We start from the raw sequence: 12,374 nt of genomic DNA on the forward strand, positions 1-12,374 counted from the left end.
AGTTTAAACCCCTTCAGAAAGGTCTGCATCTTTTACATTAGTACATTATTATCAATTATGTGAACACTCCATCATGACAGCCTTACTAAACTACCAAGACAAATCACCAAATCAATATGGTAAAAAATGATTTACCCCCTTCTTTATCTCTTGGAAAGTGCAACTGGAAAATCTTAGAAATAACTTTTACAAGATACTATCCAGTACAACTATAAGACGTTATCCAATTGTCAAATACAACATGGAAGAATTTCATTGATAGGGTTTGAGCAGAACCTATAAATGGGATGAAAGATGAGAAATAAATTGAAAATTTTAAAAGTGTCTTGACAACAGCACACCACAGTAAATCCTTTCAGCATCTATATGCTGAAAACTACATACAAAATACTGATGGAAGAAATCAATAAGAGTAAATATAAAGATATACTATTTTCATGAATTGGAAGATTCAATATTGTTAAGAGGCTAATTCTCTACAAATTAATCTATAGATTAAGAGAAACTCCCAATTAAAATCCCACTAGGCTTTTTTCAGATATTGACAAACTAATTCTAAAATATATTGAAAGGCAAAGAACTTGACTAGCCAGAAGAAGAATGAAAAATAACTACAAAGATGGTGAATTCAAACTGTCTGATTTTAAAAAAATGTTATACAACTATAGCAATCAAGACAGCATAATACTAACATAAGAAAGACATACAGACAAATGGCATAGGATTGAGAGTACTGAAATAAACCATTATATTTATACATAAATTTTTTTAACAAAGGAGTAAGACAATTAACTAGAGGAAAGAATAGTGTTTTCAACAAATAGCTATGAAATTTTGAAAATAATATGTAAAGAGAGAGAGAAAACTTGTTCCCATACCTCTCAGAATACTAAAAATCAATGTAAAATGTTCATAGACCTAAATAAAAGAACTAATCTATAAAACTTCTACAAATAAACACAGAAGAAAATCTTAGTTACTTGAATTAGAGATCTTAGATACATCACCAACACCATGATCATAAAAGAAAACAAATTAATAAAGTAGATCTCATTAAAAAACTTTGTTTCCAAAAACTAGAATTAAAAATCAGGACTGAGAGTACATATTTACAAACAGTATATCAACTTATATACAGAATATACAAGGAACATAACAATTCAATTAAAAAGCAATTTAATTTTAAAGGGATATACATATTAAAACCCCAATAAGACACACAGCATGTCCACTGGAATGGCTACAATCAAGACATAGCAAGAGCTGCTAACCATGTAGAAAAACTAGTGCCTCATGCACTGCTGGTGATAATGCAACATAGTACACTCACTTTGGAAAATAGTTTCAGTTTCTTAAGTTAGACATAAACATACTATATAACTCAGAAATGCCATTTCCTAGGAATCTACCCAAGTACAAATATGAAAATATACGTCTGCACAGAGACTTGTATATGAAGGTCACAGCAGCTTGTTCATATTATGCCCCCAAATGGAAATAATACAAATATCCATCTACTGATGAATGGATAAACAAAATATAGTCTAACCATACAATAGAATGCTATTCAGAAATAAAAAGCATCAAATTAGTGCTTAGTATAGGCTTGGTGCACTCTAGATGTCAGGTAGCAATAGTAACAATGTCACAGTAGTCATTTTAAAATTAAAAAACTATGTGCTTCAAAAGACAAGAAAAAATTTTGTGCAAAAAAATTATGTTACAACATGAATAAGCCTCTCAAAAACATTTTGCTAAATTAATGAAGCCAGATCTAAAATACTGCACAATATATGATTGTACATATATAAAATATCTAGAAAAGGCAAATCCACAGAGACAGGAGGCAGATTACTGGCTGCCTGGAGCTAGAGAGGAGGCAGTACAGGCCTTGATGCAAATAGGCTCAAATGGGAATTCTTAAAAGGTGGTGAAAAACTTCTAAAATTAGATTGTTTTAATGGTTGTACAACTCCATAAGTTTAGAGAAATTACTGAGTTTACACTTTAAATGGGTGAATTTTGTGGAATGTAAATTATACCTCGGTAACACTGATAACATAAAAAAAAGAAAGAAAACAGTGATTCATCAGAACAAATTCTCAGCAAATCTATTTTGCAAAGAATGACTGCCTCTTTGGAATGATGGAACAGTATGGAAATATCAGGAGATTAAAAAGGTCAGGGAGACCCTACAAAACAGCTGTTCTAAATCATATAAAAACATTAAGTCTATGGCAGGATCTGAAACTTTTATTTTGAAGCAAAAGTATCCCAATTCTCCCCCACGCCAAAAAAAAAAACAACAACACAATAACATACTTTTAAGATTACAATAACATACCTTTAAGATTACAACTAGTTTTAGAAGCATACATAACACCTTCCTTCCATAGAACTTTATGTTCTTCACATATAGTCTGATGATGTTCTCAGGAGTTAATTTGCAAAATAAAATGTTTCATAAAATAAAGCCATCTGTGATAGAATATCAAGCACTTGCTAACATCAGGAAAAGTCTCTAAGTTAAATAACATTAGGAGGAGTGTCTGAGTTTTAAAAAGAAATTTGAAAGAACCTCAGGGGTTAGAGACCTTTGAAAGGCAACGTTATTTGATCATACAGCAGGCAACTAATAGAAACAGCAGCTACCTCATGGGAGAAGAAATAGGTCATGGGAGTATATATGTTCCAATGATGTAGTGAATGCTAGTGGAGATATTTTTAAGGATGAGTGTGGAAACCAAACTAGCACTGGCACCTGCACTGCTGCATGCTCCAGACAAAATCCCAAGCCTTCGAGGGGGGATGTGCTCAGCAGCCTGCACAGAAGGATGCCCAGCCTCCACCCTCAACTCACTGATTTCAAACTGAACCCATGCACTTTTTGACAAAATTTTTAAAACATATAAACAAAGACGAAAGACAAAGATGAGATAGAAAAAAAGCTACCAAAATAGAGTAAGCAGAGGAGGGGCAGATGCACAGGAAAGGATTGAAAGCTGGGAAACAGAGCAGGCCTGCTGGCAGGGAATGAACCTCTGGGGTAACAGAAGCTGTAAGAGATCAACTTCTGACTGGAGTGAGATGAAATCTTAGAGTAGTCTAATTGCTAGAGATGTTGAACATTTTTCTTATATTTGTTGATAGGTTGTATTTCTTCTTCTGTATTTCTTTCTTCTTCTTCAGTTCCTTAGCCCATTTATTGATTGGGATATTTGCTTTTTTTTTGGTGTTAAGTTTTTTGAGTTCTTTATATATCCTGGAGATTAGTCCTCTATCTGAGGTTTTTGTGGTAAATATTTTCTCCCATTCTGTAGGCTCTATCTTCATTGTTTCTTTTGCTGATAAGAAACTCTTTAGTTTGAATCTATCCTATTTATTAATTCTTAATTTTACTTCTTGAGCTTTAGGAGTCTTATTAAGGAAATCAGTTCCTAGCCAACAGGATGGAAATTTGGGCCTCCTTTTCTTCTATTAGGCACAAGGTCTCCATTCTAGTGCCTACACCTTTGATCCATTTTGAGTTGATTTTTGTGTAGGGTGAGAGACAGAGGTTTAATTTCATTTTACTCCACATAGATTTCCAGTTTCACCAGCTCCATTTGTTGATAGGCTATCTTTTCACCAATGTATGTTTTTGGTGCCTTTATCTAGTATGAGATAACTGTATTTAGGTGGGTTTGTCTCTGTGTCTTCTATTTTGTACCATTGGTCTACATGTCTAATTTGATGCCAATACCATGCCTTTTTTGTTACTATTGCTCAAACTACTCTTGTCAGAATGGCAATTATCAAAAATACAAGTGATAATAAATGTTGACCAGGATGTGGGAAAAAGGTACACTTATACATTGCTGGTAGGACAGTAAATTGGTGCAACCGCTATGGAAAACAGTACAGAGATTCCTCAGAAAACTTGGAATGGAATCACCATTTTACCCAACTAGGACTTTAAATCAGCACACTACAGTGACATAGCCAAATCAATGTTTATAGCACCTCAATTCACAATACCTAAACTATGGAACCAACGTAGATGCCCTTCAACAGATGAATGGATAAAGAAAATGTCGTACAGATACATAATGAAATATTACTCAGCCTTAAAGAAGAATGAAATTATGATATTTGCTGGTAAACGGATGGAACAAGAGAATATAATGCTAAGTGAAATAAGCCAATCCCCAAAAAACAAAAGCTGAATATTTGCTCTGATAAGTGGACGCTGCTCCATAGTGGATGGGGCGGGAGAGGGAGGAATGAAGGAATTTTGCATTATGCAGAGGAGAGTGAGGGAAGGGGAAAGCCTGTGAGGATGAGAAGGACAGTGGAATGAGACAGACATTATTACCCTACATACATGTATAATTACACTATCAGTGTGACTCTGCACCACGTACAGCCAGAGGAATGAGAAGTTGTGCTCCATTTGTGTACAATGTGTCAAAATGCATTCTACTGTCATGTATAACTAATTAGAACAAATGTAAAAACTTCAAAAGAAAAAGACCAACTTTATCTACTTTACATTTCTTAATCCTGAAAGATTCACAGGCTTAATCCTGAAATCTCAAGTTTTGAGATAGTTGCAGAAGAAACAGTCTAGATAATTTGTTTTTAGAAGTTGTAAAGATATGGGTTTGAAGCTTGACTGTGGAAATCTGACTCTCAAATCTAATTAGCTCTGTGGCTCCAGACAAGTCACTTCATCTCCAAGTCTGTTACTTCACCTGTGCAACAGGGCTAAAGACCATGATCCCATCCTGCATGGGGTATGATGAGGGTAGTACCAGACACTGAGGATGACTATGGTCACTGCTACTCCTGCAACCTGACATCTAGAGCACACGGAGCCTATACTAAGCACTACACAGATGTGCTCATTTAATCCCACAGGGTGTCTTCTGTCAGTATCCTCATTTTACAGAGAAAACTAAGCCCCCCCCAAATTAAAAATTAGATCAAAATCACACAATCACATAGTAAAAAAGTGATATGATACAGATTCAAACCCAGGCAGCATGCTTACACGAACTAGAATGAACTTTACATAACACCATTAGAGAAAACAACCTTTACCTCCTGCTCTAAACCCACAGATCAGCTTCAGTTGTCTTCCTCTCTCCTGTAAGATTATGGGTTTTTTTCCAAGGAAACTCCTTTTACATGGGTTTTGAATGCCTTTCTCTGGGGCACCCTTAGTAACCCTGCCATAGACTGCTCTCTCCCTTGACACTTCAACCCCTCGAACACTGTAACTTCCTCTGTGCATTTAAATTTTTAAAAATTCTCACCTATTTCAACTTAAAACAAATCTTACCTCCCTACACCCCACAGGCCTCTCCCATGGTCTGCTCTTTCTAATTCTTCACATTAATCTTTTGAAAGAACTGTCTATACTCCCTCTCTCCATAGAATCCTCTCCAACTCAGTCTTTAATACATTCCTGCCCCACTACTACCCCTGCACTTCTTAAAGTCATTCCCCCTAGGATTCCCAGAGACCTGCTTGTGGCTGCATGACACTTGTAATCATTCTTGCACCCTCAGAAGCACCTAACAGAGATAAGCATTCCGCTCCTTGAAGCACACTTTCCCTTAGCTTCAGGGATATCATACACACCTGGGGAGGGAGGGGCTGCAGGGATGAAGCACACTTCCAGGACATGCCCCCACTAACCCACCTCCTCTAGCCACATACCACCTGCCTACAGTTACAACCCAGTCAGTCCATTCAAACTTAGATGAACTGATTAGGTTACAGCTCTGGTAAATTAACCATTTATTTCTAAATATCCCTGTATTAACAGAAGCTTTGGGGGAACACCTCATATACAAACCATAATACCTTCCCTTCCCATCTCCCCTTGACATTGGGCTCCTTTCTAATTTTCTCTATGTAGTGAATGGTTACAATGGATTAAACCTGGTCAAGCAAGACATTTAGAAATATTTCTTAACCCTACTCTTTCATCATCTCCTCAACCAAACATAATCTAATCTGATCCATTGACTTCTGATCTGATCCTCTTGACTTCTTAACTAGGGCCTTTGTTCTGTCCTCTGTATTTCCTGTCTCATTTGCTTTGTTCCAAATACCAACCTTTTTACTCAGTAGCTTACTCATCCTTCTTATAAGCCCAAATGTTACCCTGTTATAGAAAAGCCTCCCCTGACTTCTCAGTCTAAGCCAGGGTCTCTAAAACCAGTGCCAGAACACTATTCAAGTGTGCAGTTAAACTTTGGTGTGATTATTTAACATGTCTTCACCTGTATATTGTAAGGTCTGAGGAAGCACACAATAGTAACTCAATAAGTACATGATGTTCAATAGAAGTAATGCAGTTCCTTCAATTTCCACATGAAAGCACCAAAGAGGTAGGTTTGTTAAGGTCTTATGGTTAGGATCTGCATCTTCTGATTTTCAATAATGTGTTTTCTGCAATACCAAATTCTTTCACCAATCATGTCTCAGAAAACAAGTAATGACAACACCATCAGCTGTATTATGATTAAGGGGACATTTCTTTAACAATAGGATTGATATTATGCAAAAGCTCAAATTATCTGTAAATACATCTACTCTTCTCTGTCTCAACACAATAATTTAAAATGACTGTTATTCTCTTTATATACCAGAATTTTAAAAGAAAATCATTTAAGACTTTTAAGATATCATACATGAGATACCAAAAAGAATTATAAGATAGCCTACCCTGGAGAATTTGTACAAAGAAGGCTAAATACTGGTTATACAACACTGACTACCATTCTGGGAGTGAATGACCAGGAGTGAAAGCTTGTAAGGAGGCTTTGTGGAAAGAACTTTTAATTTAGAGCTGTATGCTTTAAGATCCATCCCATTCGCACCATGAAAAAAGGGCCTATACTCCTCATATGTATTAGGGCAAAGGATGCCTAAGCATCCCATGGATCAGATGTGAACATATATAAATACTGGTGCATGTTCATCATTTGCACTTCTGAAGGGTCATCAACCCTTCTGATGGGATCTCAGCAGAAGGAAGCTATGGAGACCTCTAGATCCCCAAAGGTTTATCCTTGGCATTCTGAGAATTACATATAAATGTCTATGTATAAATTAAGATTTTATTGTGTGTTTTATCTTTAAACTAAGAGAAATCAGAAAAGTTGTGTAACCTGCTTTAGTTTTCATCTAGAAAAAGAACTGGCTCTTGAACAAATTTAAGTAAATGTGGAAGATAAAATAATGTTGTTTTGTGATTGTGTCTCAGGGACTCTTCCTTAACATATCAATTTAACTAAACATAATTTAAAAATTTTTGAGAGCATAAGAAGGAGGGAAGTGGGTGTTTTTCACATTTTAAATGCTAAACTTTTTTTCATTTGTAAAAAAAAAAAAAAGAACCAAAATCCCATTTCCTTTTAGAGTGTACTTCCATGTTTGAAATTCTAGGCAAGAATTTAAAGTTTAATGCTAAATATTGAATTAAAAATTCACTTAAAACACCCTACAATTTGCAATATTTACATGTAGAATGCATAATTTAAAAGCTGAATTGGTAACATTTTGCAGTCTTTTCTTACTACTTTCACCAAAGAAAAATTAAATCAACTCATGAATTCTGAATGACTCTTAGCAATTAAATAATAAAAAAACCACACACATAAAAGTACATGGTCATGTTTCCTCTGAGGAGTTGAAATAATAAGTTAGAGTTGTCTATAGTCTTTCTTTAGACCTTTTCCCCCACAATTTAAGGCAGGAAGAAATGCACATTATCTCAGACCAAGAAGTACATGTCAGAGGGAAAGAAGCTGGCAGCAAAGAGGCCTTAAAAATCCTAAGAGGGATCATCCATAGCACATAGCCAAGAGAACAAACCAAGGACATTTTACAGCATCCTGCCAAATGCTAGACTCAAATGACATGCAATCTCCCCTAAAAACCCATCAAAGCTAGAACACCAAAAGCTAGGAATGGAGACTGGTCCAAGCAATCCAACTGAGATTTCCTAATAGAGTATTCTCTGATGTCTATGGAACATGTGCTCCTGTTTCAGAATTAGCCCAACTGCCAGTATGCGTCCATGTGGGAATATAGTCAGCAAAGCATCAAAAGGACCTTATGGCATTTTGGGACACTTATGTTTTCCTTTTGCCCAAATTTTAACATGAGCAGTCACAAAAAAACTCCTTGGCTTACATCATCCCCATATAATGTATCTTGCATTTAAAATATATAATATAAATCTATTTAACCTATTCCAATTGTTTTATGGTTCCATTAGACGAATACATTTCAAAATAGTAAAATTCTATACCATAATGTTTTCTAAAGGACACTAAGGAATGGCACAATTCTCTCTTCACGTTTTAACCAAATTTTATTTAGATGGTGTAATATATCTATATACGTATTTTTATAGGACCATTTTTAACATTGCCATTTGAACTAAAAATAATGCTTATGCTAACTGAAATTAAATTAGGTTTGGGGCATCAACATAGGAGTAAATTAAATGACAGTATCTGCTTACTTTTATCAATGTAGATGGCTCTATTACACACTAGTCATCTACATTAATCTTTAGGACAACTGAAAAACTTCTACTTTGTTTTATGCCATATTACACAACAATTTTCTTACTAGGCAGGCTACCATAAAAGTGTATATCTTTATTTACTAGCAGAAGCATTAAACACTCATTACATAGTCTGTTTCCTGTATTATATTTCTATGGTACCACAGTTGCCCTTTACATCTTATTTTAGTGTCTTCTTATTGACTTCTCCCCTTTAAGCCTAAACAGTTCTCAGGGACCACCCTAGGGGCAAAGGGCATGCCAAGGAACCTGAGCACAGAAATGTTTTCCTTAGGTATAATTTCAAAGAGCAGACCCAGCAATAGGGGCAGGGACCCAAACTCTTGTACTGAGTCAATGCTCACTCACTAGATTGAATTACTCTTCTTTTTCACTTTGATTCATACTACAGCATATATAATATGTGGATGGCATTTACTCAGCAATATCTCCTAATACCTGGTGTGCACTTTATCAGAATCCTCTTCAGCAAATTTCCCATTATTATCACTCTTTCCTGATTTCATATCTGGTATGTGTCTCAGTGTTCTATTTCATTTAGAAATCCCCTTGAAGGGGTGACCATAGTCTTCAAGGTAGAAATAGTGGAGTCCTTAAGAAAACTTAGAACGGAATCACCATTGACCCAGTGATCCTATCCCACTCCTTGGTTTACAAGCAAAGTACTTAAAAACAGCATACGACACTGACACAGCCACATAAATCTTTATAGCAGTAAAATTCACATTAGCTAAATTGTGGAACCAACCTAGATGTCCTTCAATAGATGAATGGATAAAGAAACTACACAATGGAATATTATTCAGCACAAAAAGAGAATAAAATCATGGCATTTGCAGGCAAATGGATGGAGTTGGAGAATATCATGCTAAATGAAGAAAGCCAATCCCCAAAAATACCAAAGGATGAATGTTTTGCTGATAAGTAGATGCTAATCCATAATGGGGGCAGAGTTGGGGAGCATGGGCAGAATGGAGGAATTTGGATAGGGCAAAGGGGAGAGAGGGATAGGGAGGGGGCAAAGGGGTAGGAAAGATGGTGGAATGAGATGTACATCATCACCCTAGGTACATGAATGAAGACATGAATGGTGTGACTCTACTTTGTGTACAACCAGAGAAATGCAATATTGTGCTCCATTTGTGTACTATGAATTGAAATGCATTCTTCTGTCATGTACAACAAATTAGAATAAATTAATTAATTTTTAAAAAATTAATAATTACACTAGAGCACCAAAAAAAGGTGTCAGATAATTTATATACACATTTTGTTTGGTTCATATTGTGTGGCCCACTCTGTGTTTGTAAATAACTTGGAATTTCTTATTATCACATAATACAAAAATCTACGTTACCAATTTATCTAGAAAAATTAGTTACATCAGGCCTGAATTTCACATGACAATTAATTAGTGGTTGCACTTTTAAACAAAGTATGGACTCTATACTGCCACAATCCCCACCACTCCCTATTATCCATATATAACTTAGATTACTCAGTCATGTTACCTGTCTGATTCCTATGGGCATTTGTGTTTGTAAACCATTTCTTAACCAGAATATATAAAGAACTCAAATTATCTAACATCAAAAAAGATGTAATCCAATCAATAAGTAGCCAATATGCTGAACAAACACTGCTCAAAAGAAGTACAAATGATCAACAATTATATGAAAAAAAATTGTTCAATATCTTTAGCCACCAGGGAAATGCAAACCAAAACCATATTGAGATTCTATCTCAACCAAGTCAGAATGAAATTATCAAGAAAACAAAAAATAACAAATGCTAATAAGGATATGGGATAAAAGGAACCTTTATACACTGTTGGTGGGACTATAAACTAGTACAGCCACAATGGTAATCAGTATGGAGGTTCCTCAAAAGACTGAAAAGAGCAACACCATATGATTCAGCTATACCACTCCTGAGTATATACCAGAAGAAAAGGCTTCTGGGATAGGACACAAAAAGCACATTCAAAAATTGATAAATTAGACTCCATCAAAATTAACAGTTTCTTGTCTCCAAAAGACAGTAATAAGAAAATAAAAGCTATAGTTTGGGATAAAAGATTTTCAAAACACATTAAGTAATTTATAATGCATAACACTTGTATTTCTAATACCTCTTACAATTTAACAAAACTCAACTTTCAAAATGCACAAAAAAATTGGACAGTTCACATAGAAAACACACAAAATGAGCAATAAAGCCACTGAAAAGATGCTCAACTCTGTTAGCCAACAAGAAACTTAAGCCACAATGAGATACTACAAAACATCAACTGAATGAGTTATATTAAAATGACTGTGAATGGCAAGTATTGACAAGAATGTAGAGCAGCTCTGATTCTCATACACTTTTGGAGAAAATGCAAAGCAGTACAGTCATTTGGAAACATATTCAGTTTCTCACTAAATCCAACATACACTTAACCATACAATCTAGTAATTACAACCCTAGGTATTTATCCAAGAAAAGCAAAACCATACATTCACAAAAAGGTCCATATGTAAATATACACAGCATCTTTATTCGCAATAGCCAAAAACCCAGAAACTCAAATATCAGTCTATCTGCAAATGGATAAAACCATGGCATAGCCCTTGAATGCAATATCACTCATGAACAAACAAACAACAACAATAACAAAAACTAATGACATATACAACATGCATAAATATCAAAAGCATGCATCTAGTTTTTTTAAAAAATATACATTGTGGAACAATAAAAACTATGGAAGTACAAAACAAATCAACAATTGCCTGGTGCTGGAGCTGGGGCTGGGGAGTACAGTGGGGTAGAGAATGAATACTTAGGGGTATCAGGGAATTCTCTGATATGATGTAGAAATATTCTATAAGCATTTGTCTGCCGCAGTCCGGCTGCAGCAAAATAACCAGGGGGGTGACAAACAACTTGTGTACATTGATACAGCAGGAGTGGGAGCCGTTTATTGTAGGACAACAGAGGTATGTATACATTCCACACAGCTTATCTTAATTAACATAAACTAGATACAGCAGTCAACCAATAAGAAATCTCCACACTTAATGACTCACTGGCGCCACCTCACAAACCACTCCCTCTGGCATTTTGCCAGGCGCCATCCTGACTTGTTTACAGACTCTAACATTTCCCTGGCAAAATGCCAGGCACCATTCTGACTTGTTTACAGACTCTAACATTTGTCAAAATGCAACAAACTATACACCTAAAAATGGGGGGTTTATTGTATATAAATTATGTTTCAATGAATCTGATTTTTTTTGAAAAGAGAATGTCGAGAAACTCATAAAATCACTGAGATTACTGAAGAAATAAGCAAAAGGATAATCTTCCAGAAAACATACAAAATCTATGATGTAGAACCGAGTTGATGAGGAAATAGCTGCAACTGTCTGTCACCAAACCCCAAATGCCAGAACCTTACTCCCAACTACTAATGACACCATCCCTACATCAAGCCCTGCATCCACCCTACAACACTCTCACACTGAAAACTCTTGGCTGATGTTCATGCCTACGACAGAAGACCAGTGCAGATCCCATTTCCTCCTGTTGTTCTCTTCCAAGTCACATCTCACTTATGGCTTCTGACTGGACAGCCAAAAACCCAAGCTGCATGAGAGGCTTGAAGTTCGAGTGCTCACTTCTAACATCGGGGAGCTATTCCTAAGGTGGGAATTTCTCCAAAAGGAAGTATTATTCAAAATAGGAAGGCCAGGAGAGGAGGGGTAAGATGGTGGAATAGGGGAGGTGATTGTCCAAGCTG

Source organism: Urocitellus parryii, chromosome 2 (genome assembly GCF_045843805.1).
Source record: "Urocitellus parryii isolate mUroPar1 chromosome 2, mUroPar1.hap1, whole genome shotgun sequence".
Lineage (NCBI taxonomy): Eukaryota > Metazoa > Chordata > Mammalia > Rodentia > Sciuridae > Urocitellus > Urocitellus parryii.